The sequence below is a fragment of the Rhinopithecus roxellana genome, chromosome 7 (assembly GCF_007565055.1).
Source record: "Rhinopithecus roxellana isolate Shanxi Qingling chromosome 7, ASM756505v1, whole genome shotgun sequence".
Taxonomy (NCBI): domain Eukaryota; kingdom Metazoa; phylum Chordata; class Mammalia; order Primates; family Cercopithecidae; genus Rhinopithecus; species Rhinopithecus roxellana.
Genome location: NC_044555.1, coordinates 10,405,498 through 10,416,258, shown reverse-complemented (window position 1 = coordinate 10,416,258; position 10,761 = coordinate 10,405,498).

The window sequence follows — 10,761 nt, the reverse complement described above, 5'->3', positions numbered from 1 at the left end:
CTATTTCCCTCTCTCTTTCAAATAGTCACCAAATCCTGTTGATTCTTTTGGACAGCACCTTTTGCATCTGTCTTTTTCTTTTCATCTCCACTATTTTCCCCTTTACATTTCTTCCTCTCCACATCCTGGGCCTTCATGGCCTCATCTCAGCTGGACTAGCTGCTAGTTGATCTTTCTGCCTCCAGCTTCTCTTGGGAGGTAAAAATGCCTTCCAGAGCTTTGTTCACAGGAGCACCCACTCTCAGCATAGAATACCCTTCATCCTTATTACCATGCAGTGTGGCAATGGAGTTCAGAATGAAAAAGCATGGATTCTTGCAGGTAGGCTGCCTGAGTTCAAATACTGGTCTCACCTTGTATTAGTCCATTCTCACACTGCTATAAAGAAATATCCAAGATTGAGTAATTTATAAAGAAAAGAGGTTTAATTGACTCACAGTTCCACATGGCTGAGGAGGCCTCAGGAAACCTACAATCATGGCAGAAGGCAAAGGGGAAGCAAGGCACCTCTTACATGGTGACAAAAGAGAGAGAAGGAGGGAACTGCCAAACACTTTCAAAACCATCAGATCTCATGAGAACTCCTTCACTATGATGAGAACAGCATGGGGAAAACTGCCCCCATTATTCCATCACCTCCCACTAGGACCCTCCCTCGACATATGGGGATCACAATTCAGGATGATATTTGGGTGGGGACACAGAGCCAAACCATGTAATTGCACCCCTGGTCCCTCCCAAATCTTGTACTTTTCACATTTCAATATCAATCATGCCTTCCCAACAGTTCCCCAAAGTCTTAACTCATTATAACACTAACTCAAAAGTAAAAGTCCAAAGTTTCATCTGAGACGAATCGAATCCTTCTCACCTATGAGCTTGTAAAATCAAAAGCCAGTTAGTTACTTCCAAGATACAATGGCGGTACAGGCATTTGGTAAATGTTCCATTCCAAATGGGAGAAAATGGCCAAAACAAAGCGGCCACATGCCCCATGCAAGTCTAAAACCTGGCCAGGAAATCATTAAATCATAAAGCTCAAAAATCTCCTTTCACTCCATATCTCACATCCAGGGCATGCTGATGGAAGGGGTGGGCTCCCAAGGTCTTGGGCAGCTCTGCCCCTATGGCTCTGCAGAATACAGCCCTCTTGCATGCTTTCATTGTCTGGCATTGAGAGTCTGAAGCTTTTTCAGGGGCACGATGCAAGCTGTCAGTGGATCGATCTTTCTGGGGTCTGGAGGACGATGGCCCTCTTCTCACAGCTCCTCTAGGCAGTGCTTCAGTGGAGACTCTGTGTGGGAGGCCCAACCCCACATTTTCCTACCATATTGCCATAGCAGAAGTTCTCCATGAGGACTCCTCCCCTGCAGCAGACTCCTGCCTGAAAATCCAGGCATTTCCATACATCCTCTGAAATCTAGGTGGAGGTTCCCAGAGATCAATTCTTGTCTTCTGCATACCTGCAGGCTCAAAACTATGTGGAAGCTACCAAGACTTGTGGCTTGCACCCTCTGAAGAGATGGTCAGAGGTGTACCTTGGCGACTTTTAGCCATGGCTGAAACTGGAGCATCTGGGACACAGGAAACCAAGTGCCAAGGTTGCAAAAAGCAGTGGGGTCCTGAGTCTGGCCCATGAAACCATTTTTCCTTTCTTTCTTTCTTTTTTTTTTTTTAATTCTTATTATACTACTAATAATAATGTATATAATGTATAATGTATAATAATGATGTACCCCTTCCCGAGTCCAAGTGATCTCATTGTTCCCACCTATGAGTGAGAACATGCGGTGTTTGGTTTTCTATTCTTGTGGTAGTTTGCTGAGAAGGATGGTTTCCAGCTGTATCCATGTCCCCACAAAGGACACAAGCTTATCCTTTTTTATGGCTGCATAGTATTCCATGGTGTATAGGTGCCACATTTTCTTAATCCAGCCTGTCACTGATGGACATTTGGGTTGATTCCAAGTCTTTGTTATTGAGAATAGTGCCACAATAAACATACGTGTGCATGTGTCTTTATAGCAGCATGATTTATAATCCTTTGGGCATATACCCAGTAATGGGATGGCTGGGTCATATGGTACTTCTAGGTCTAGACCCTTGAGGAATCACCATAATGTTTTCCATAATGGTTGAACTAGTTTACAAACCCACCAACAGTGTAAGTGTTCCTATTTCTCCACATCCTCTCCAGCACCTGTTCGTTCCTGACTTTTTAATGATTGCCATTCTAACTGGTGTGAGATGGTATCTCATTGTGGTTTTGACTTGCATTTCTCTGATGGCCAGTGATGATGACCATTTTTTCATGTGTCTGTTGGTTGTATGCATGTCTTCTTTTGAGAAATGTCTGTTCATATCCTTTGCCCACTTTTTGATGGGGTTGTTTGTTTTTTTTCTTGTATATTTGTTTGAGATCTTTGTATGTTCTGGATATTAGCCCTTTGTCAGATGAGTAGATTGCAAAAATTTTCTTCCATTCTGTAGGTTGCCTGTTCACTCTGATGGTAGTTTCTTTTGCTGTGCAGAAGCTCTTTAGTTTAATTAGATCCCATTTGTCAATTTTGGCTTTTGCTGCCGTTGCTTTTGGTGTTTTAGACAAGAAGTCCTTGCCCATGCCTATATCCTGAATGGTATTTCCCAGGTTATCTTCTAGGGTTTATATGGTATTAGGTCTAACATTTAAGTCTCTAACCAATCTTGAATTAATTTTCGTATAAGGAGTAAGGAAAGGATGCAGTTTCAGCTTTCTACTTATGGCTAACCAATTTTCCCAGCACCATTTATTAAATAGGGAATCCTTTCCCCATTTCTTGTTTTTGTCAGGTTTGTCAAAGATCAGATGGCTATAGATGTGTGGTATTATTTCTGAGGACTCTGTTCTGTTCCATTGGTCTATATCTTTGTTTTGGTACCAGTACCATGCTGTTTTAGTTACTGTAGCCTTGTAGTACAGTTTGAAGTCAGGTAGCATGATGCCTCCAGCTCGGTTCTTTTGACTTAGGATTGTCTTGGCAATGTGGGCTCTTTTTTACTTCCATATGAACTCTAAATCAGGTTTTTCCAATTATATGAAGAAACTCATTGGTAGCTTGATGGGGATGGCATTGAATCTATAAATAACCTTGGGCAGTATGGCCATTTTCACGATATTGATTCTTCCTATCCATGAGCAAGTTATGTTCTCTCATTTGTTTGTGTCCTCTTTTATTTCACTGAGCAGTAGATTGTAGTTCTCCTTGAAGAGGTCCTTTACATCCCTTGTAAGTTGGATTCCTAGGTATTTTATTCTCTTTGAAGCAATTGTGAATGGAAGTTCATTCATGATTTGGCTCTCTGCTTGTCTGTTACTGGTGTATAAGAATGCTTGTCATTTTTGCACATTAGATTTGTATCCTGATACTTTGCTGAAGTTGCTTATCAGCTTAAGGAGATTTTAGGCTGAGATGATGAGGCTTTCTAAATATACAATCATGTCATCTGCAAACAGGGACAATTTGACTTCTTTTTTCCTAAGTGAATACGCTTTATTTCTTTCTCTTGGCTGATTGCCCTAGCCAGAACTTCCAACACTATGTTGAATAGGAATGGTGACAGAGAGCATCCCTGTCTTATGCCAGTTTTCAAAGGTAATACTTCCAGTTTTTGCCAATTGAGTATGATATTGGTTGTGGGTTTCTCATAAATAGCTCTTATAATTTTGAGATACGTTCCATCAATACCGAATTTATTGAGAGTTTTTAGCATGAAGGGCTGTTAAATTTTGTCAAAGGCCTTTTCTGCATCTATTGAGATAATCATGTGGTTTTTGTCTTTGGTTCTCTTTATATGCTGGATTACGTTTATTGATTTGCGTATATTGAACCAGCCTTGCATCCCAGGGATGAAGCCCACTTGATCATGGTGGATAAGCTTTTTGATGTGCTGCTGGATCCTATTAGCCAGTATTTTAATGAGGATTTTTGCATCGATATTCATCAGGGATAGTGGTCTAAAATTCTCCTTTCTTGTTGTGTCTCTGCCAGGCTTTGGTATCAGGATGATGTTGGCTTCATAAAATGAGTTAGGGAGGATTCCCTCTTTTTCTATTGATTGGAATAGTTTCAGAAGGAATGGTACCAGCTCCTCCTTGTACCTCTGGTAGAATTCAGCTGTGAAGCCATCTGGTCCTGGACTTTTTTTGGTTGGTAGGCTATTAATTATTGCCTCAATTTCAGAGCCTGCTATTGGTCTATTCAGGGATTCAGCTTCTTCCTCGTTTCATCTTGGAAGAGTGTAAGTGTCCAGGAAATTATCCATTTCTTCTAGATTTTCTAGTTGATTTGCATAGAGGTGTTTATAGTGTTCTCTGATGGTAGTTTGTATTTCTGTGGTGGTATCCCCTTTATCATTTTTTATTCAGTCTATTTGATTCTTCTCTCTTTTCTTCTTTATTAGTCTTGCTAACGGTCTATCAATTTTGTTGATCTTTTCAAAACACGGAATCCTGGATTCACTGATTTTTTGGAGAGTTCTTTGTGTCTCTATCTCCTTCAGTTCTGCTCTGATCTTAGTTATTTCTTGCCTTCTGCTAGCTTTTGAATGTGTTTGCTCTTGCTTCTCTAGTTCTTTTACTTGTGATGTTAGCATGTCAATTATAGATCTTTCCAGCTTTCTCTTGTGGGCATTTCATGCTATAAATTTCCCTCTACACACTGCTTTAAATATTTCCCAGAGATTCTGATATGTTTTACCTTTGTTATCTATGGTTTCAAAGAATATCTTTATTTCTGCCTTCATTTTTTTATGTACCCAGTAGTCATTCAGGAGCAGGTTGTTCAGTTTCCATTAGTTGAGCGGTTTTGATTGAGTTTCTCAGTCCTGAGTTCTAGTTTGATTGCACTGTGCTCTGAGAGACAGTTTGTTATAATTTCTGTTCTTGTATATCTGCTGAGGAGTGCTTTACTTGCAATGATGTGGTCAATTTTGGAATAAATGTGATGTGGTGCTGAGAAGAATGTATATTCTGTTGATTTAGGGTGGAGAGTTCTGTAGATGTCTGTTAGGTCTGCTTGCTGCAGAGATGAGTTCAATTCCTGGATATCCTTGTTAACTTTCTGTCTCATTGATCTGTCTAATGTTGACAGTGGGGTGTTGAAATCTCCCATTATTATTGTATGGGAGTCTAAGTCTCTTTGTAAGTCTCTAAGGACTTGCTTTATGAATCTGGGTGCTCCTGTATTGGGTGCATATATATTTAGGATAGTTAGCTCTTCCTGTTGAATTGATCCCTTTACCATTATGTAATGGCCTTTTTTGTCTCTTTTGATCTTTGATGGTTTAAAGTCTGTTTTATCCGAGACTAGTATTGCAACCTCTGCTTTTTTTTGTTCTCCATTTACTTGGTAGATCTTCCTCCATCACTTTATTTTGAGCCTATATATGTCTCTGCATGTGAGATGGGTCTCCTGAATACAGCCGACTGATAGGTCTTCACTCTTTATCCAGTTTGCCAGTCTGTGTCTTTTAATTGGAGCATTTAGTACATTTACATTTAAGGTTAATATTGTTATGTATGAACTTGATCCTGCCATTATGATATTACCTGGTTATTTTGCTCATTAGTTGATGCAGTTTCTTCCTAGCCTCGATGGTCTTTACATTTTGGCATGTTTTTGCAATGGCTGGTACCGGTTGTTCCTTTCCATGTTTAGGGCTTCTTTCAGGGTCTCCTGTAAGGCACGTCTGGTGGTGACAAAATCTCTAAGCATTTGCTTATCTGTAAAGGATTTTGTTTCTCCTTCACTTATGAAACTTAGTTTGGCTGGATATGAAATTCTGGGTTGAAGATTTTTTTCTTTAAGAATGTTGAATATTGGCCCCTACTCTCCTCTGTCTTGCAGAGTTTCTGCTGAGAGATCTGCTGTTAGTCTGATGGGCTTTCCTTTGTGGGTAACCCGACCTTTCTCTCTGGCTGCCCTTAAGATTTTTTTCTTCATTTCAACTTTGGTGAATCTTACAATTATGTGTCTTGGAGTTGCTCTTCTCGAGGAACATCTTTGTGGCATTCTCTGTATTTTCTGAATTTGAATGTTGGCCTGCCCTACTAGGTTGGGGAATTTCTCCTGGATGATATCCTGAAAAGCGTTTTCCAACTTGGTTCCATTTTCCCCCTCACTTTCAGGCTCCCCAATCAGACGTAGATTTGGTCTTTTTACATAATCCCATACTTCTTGCAGGCTTTGTTCATTTCTTTTTCTTCTTTTTTCTTTAGATTTCTCTTCTCGCTTCATTTCATTCATGTGATCCTCAATCGCTGATACTCTTTCTTCCAGTTGATTGAGTCGGTTACTGAAGCTTGTGCATTTGTCACGTATTTCTCGTGTCATGGTTTTCATCTCTGTCATTTCGTTTATGACCTTCTCTGCATTAATTAGTCTAGCTGTCAATTCTTCCACTCTTTTTTCAAGATTTTTAGTTTCTTTGTGCTCGGTAAGTAATTCCTCCGTTAGCTCTGAGAAGTTTGAAGGACTGAAGCCTTCTTTTCTCATCTCGTCAAAGTCATTCTCCGCCCAGCTTTGTTCCGTTGCTCGCCATGAGTTGTGTTCCTTTGGAGGGGGAGATGCGCTCTTATTTTTTGAATTTCTAGTTTTTCTGCCCTGCTTTTCCCCCATCTTTGTGGTGTTTATTTGTCTCTGGTCTTTGATGATGGTGACGTACTCATGGGGTTTTTGTGTGCGTTTCCTTCCTGTTTGTTATTTTTCCTTCTAACAGTCAGGACCTTCAGCTGTAGGTCTGTTGAAGATTGCTTGAGGTCCACTCCAGACCCTGTTTGCCTGGGTATCAGCAGCAGAGGCTGCAGAAGATAGAATATTGCTGAACAGCGAGTGTACCTGTCTGATTCTTACTTTTGAAGCTTCCTCTTAGGGGTGTACTCCACCGTGTGAGGTGTGGGGTGTCGGTCTGTCCCTAGTGGGGGATGTCTCCCAGTTAGGCTACTCGGGGGTCAGGGACCCACATGAGCATGCAGTCTGTCCCTTCTCAGATCTCAACCTCCGTGTTGGGAGATCCACTGCTCTCTTCAAAGCTGTCATATGGAGTCGTTTACATCTGCAGAAGTTTCTCATGCTTTTTGTTGTTGTTGTTGTTCACCTGTGCCCTGTCCCCAGAGGTGGAGTCTACAGAGACAGGCAGGACTCCTTGAGCTGCTGTGAGCTCCACCCAGTTCGAGCTTCCCAGCAGCTTTGTTTTCCTACTGAAGCCTCAGCAATGTCAGGCGCCCCTCCCCCAGCCTCGCTGCTGCCTTGTAGTTAGATCGCAGACTGCTGTGCTAGCAATGAGGGAGACTCCGTGGGCTTGCGACTCTCCCGGCCAGGTGTGGGATGTAATCTCCTGGTGTGCCCGTTTGCTAAGACCCTTGGTAAAGCACAGTATTGGGGTGTGAGTTACCCTATTTTCCAGGTGTTGTGTGTCTCAGTTCCCCTGGCTAGGAAAAGGGATTCCCTTCCCCCTTGCACTTCTCAGGTGAGGCGATGCCTCGCCCTGCTTCAGCTCTCACTGTTCGAGCTGCAGCAGCTGACCAGCTCCGATTGTCTGGCACTCCCTAATGAGATGAACCCAGTACCTCAGTTGAAAATGCAGAAATCACCTGTCTTCAGTGTCGCTTGTGCTGGGAGCAGGAGACCGGAGCTGTTCCTTTTGGCCATCTTGCTCTGCCCCCCCAATTTTTCCTTTCTAGTCCTCTGGGCCTGTGATGGGAGGGGCTGCAGTGAGGATCTCTGACATGCCCTGGAGACATTTTCCCCATTGTCTTGGTGATTAACGTTCAGCTCCTCATTACTTATGCAAATTTCTAAAGGTAGCTTGAATTCCTCCCCAGAAAATGGGTTTTTCTTTCCTACCACATAGTCAGGCTGCAAATTTTCCAAAGCTTTATGCTCTGCTACCCTTTTAAACATGAGCTCCAATTCTAAACCATATTTTTGTGAATGCATATAACTGAATGCTTTCAGAATAATCCAAGTCACCTCTTGAATGCTTTGCTGCTTAGATATTTCTTCCACCAGATACCCTAAATCACCTCTCTCAAGTCATAAGTTTCGCACCCTCTGAAGCCATGGTCAGAGCTGTACCTTGGCCCCTTTTAGCTGTGGCTGGAGCTGGAGCATCTGGGACACAGGTACCAAGTCCCAAGGCTGCACAATTGTGCAGGGGCAAAAATGATGCCAGTCTCTTTGCTAAAGCATAGCAAAAGTGAATTTTACTCCAGTTCCCAATAAGTTCCTCATTTCCATCTGAGACTACATCAGTCTGGACTTCATTGTCCATATCACTATCAGCATTTTGGTCAAAAAAAATTCAACAAGTCTCTAGGAAGTTCCAAATTTCCCCACATATTCCTGTCTTGTTCTGAGACCTCCAAACTGTGTCAACCTCTTCCTGTTACCCAGTTCCAAAGTTGCTTGCACATTTTCAGGTTATCTTTATTGCAGTACACCACTATTCTGGTACCAATTATCTGTATTAGTCCATTTTCAAACTGCTATAAAGAAATACCCGAGACTAGGTAATTTATTTTAAAAATATGGGTTAATTGACTCGGTTCCCCAAGGCTGGAGAGGCCTCAGGAATGTTGGGGTCTGCGTGTTTCCTAAACAAATGAATGAACACACAAGACAACACAAGACAAGACAAACATAGCGGCCGCCCCGAACGGCATGCTCTGCTTTATTTTATACAGTCGTTTGTGGAATGTTGCCAAGTCACAAGACACATTGTTGTTTTTCTGACCTTTCCCTGACTTTCTGGATTTTTCAAGATGTTTATACATAAACCAGCCCCCAGGGTCTGCTGTTTGCAGCTGGCTCCTTTGTCCTCCCTGTTTGCAAGGAAGGAATGCCCTGCTTCGTTTGCAAGAGGAGGACTTATTGGGAATGTCTCGTTTGCGAGCACGTAGTCCTCTACATTTCCCCCTTCTTATATACAGGTTTGAATTTCTTTTAAAACCATCATCACATGATGGGCTCGCTGGGATTTGGTGTTTGCCCTTTGGCACCGTCTCCAGCAGACTGTGAAAATGACAAAGGCAAGAACAGCAATCAATACATTACTAGAAACAGAAGTCAGTTAAGTTTTCACAGGACTCATAGGGTTCAAAGACGTCAAACTTTGTGCAATACCAGTCATTAAATCTGCTCCGGTCAGCAATGGTAACTGATTGCAAAATGTTTCAGAAATGTTTTGTGTTAATTCTTGTATTTCTAGGAAAAGATTATTATGGCCAATTAAAAATCTCTTTATCTCAGTCCAATTATGTACAGTGTTGTTAAAAGGAACAGGAGTAATACAAAATTGGGTAGTATTCCAGTCACATTTCAACAAAGCTCGGGTGTTCAACACTGTTAGCTGATCTCCCAACCAAGAAACCACTTGCTCCAGATTATCCACTCATTCAGTCAAATGAGCATCTATGTCTCGTTGCTGCTGCCACAACAAATGTGATTGTTCATGCCATTGTTGTACGAATTCTGCATTTTGTATACTCTGGGGTAGAGCTAGTCCAGCAACAGTGGCAGTGGAAGCAATTGCTACACGTCCTATCACCATGGTCATGACGATTCCAACCATCCTCCAACTGCGGTGGACAAGATCTTGCATAACCTTGTAAATTTGAGTAACCCCAGCAGATTCACTCCAAGTACGTGTTAAGTTTACAGGTAGTCCCAAAGGTGAATGTTCTCTGAGGGCTCAGATTCAGCTCCTGAAATTCCTTGAGGAACTCTTCGGATCGGCTCCTCTTCGCCATGGCACTGTTTCAACCGTCGAGATGGAAACCACTCGTCTCCAGCACCTGTATGGACAAGAGCATAGCCTCGGCCCCATTGTAAAACTTTTCTTTTTAAATATTGCCCTTGTAATGAGGGATAATACACCCACAGATTACTGTTTTGCAGCTTTTCTAAAGGCTGTTGAAAATGTTTCACCACTGCAGACTGCTGTAATTGGCGCCAATGGTTGAGAAAATTTAAAGTAAAAAGGGCTTTCAGAATTTGATGTTTTGGGGAATCTCACCCATCTCCCTCTTTTTGTTTTAAAAGTTGTAATTTTAAGGTAGCATTGGTTCTTTCAATAATTGTTTGACCGTGACTGTTAAATGGAATACTAGTGGAATGACGAATATGGTATAAAGAAAGGAAGGCAGCCAATTTACAAGAGCAATAAGCAGGGGCATTATCAGTTTTTAGTTTAGCAGGAACTCTTATACCTGTAAAGCAAGTAAGTAAGTGAGTAATAACAGAGTCAGCCTTTTCAGAAGGTAATGGTGTAGCCTATCGGAAATGTGACCAGGTATCAATTGTATGATGAACATATTTTAAACGACCAAAAGAAGGAACATAAGTTACATCCATTTGCCAACTGTGATTTTGTTGAATGCCTCGAGGATTAATACCTGGACTTAAAAAAAGGTCCAATAATAGGAGCACAAGATGGGCAGGCTCTGACAATAGCTTGGGCTTGATGGCATGTTATAGAAAATCACTGTTGTAATCTTAAACTATTAGTATGATGTAGTTGGTGCTCATCCTGATCCCATTGGACACTTTCAATAAGTGAGGAATCAATCTGGTTATTCCTAAAAGTTAACGGTCTTGGCAACACCTAATGGGAAACCATGACACACAACACCTGGAAAATCGGTCACTCCCACTCTAATACTATGCTTTACCAAGGGTCTTAGCAAATGGCACAGCAGGAGATTATATACCGCACCTGACTTGG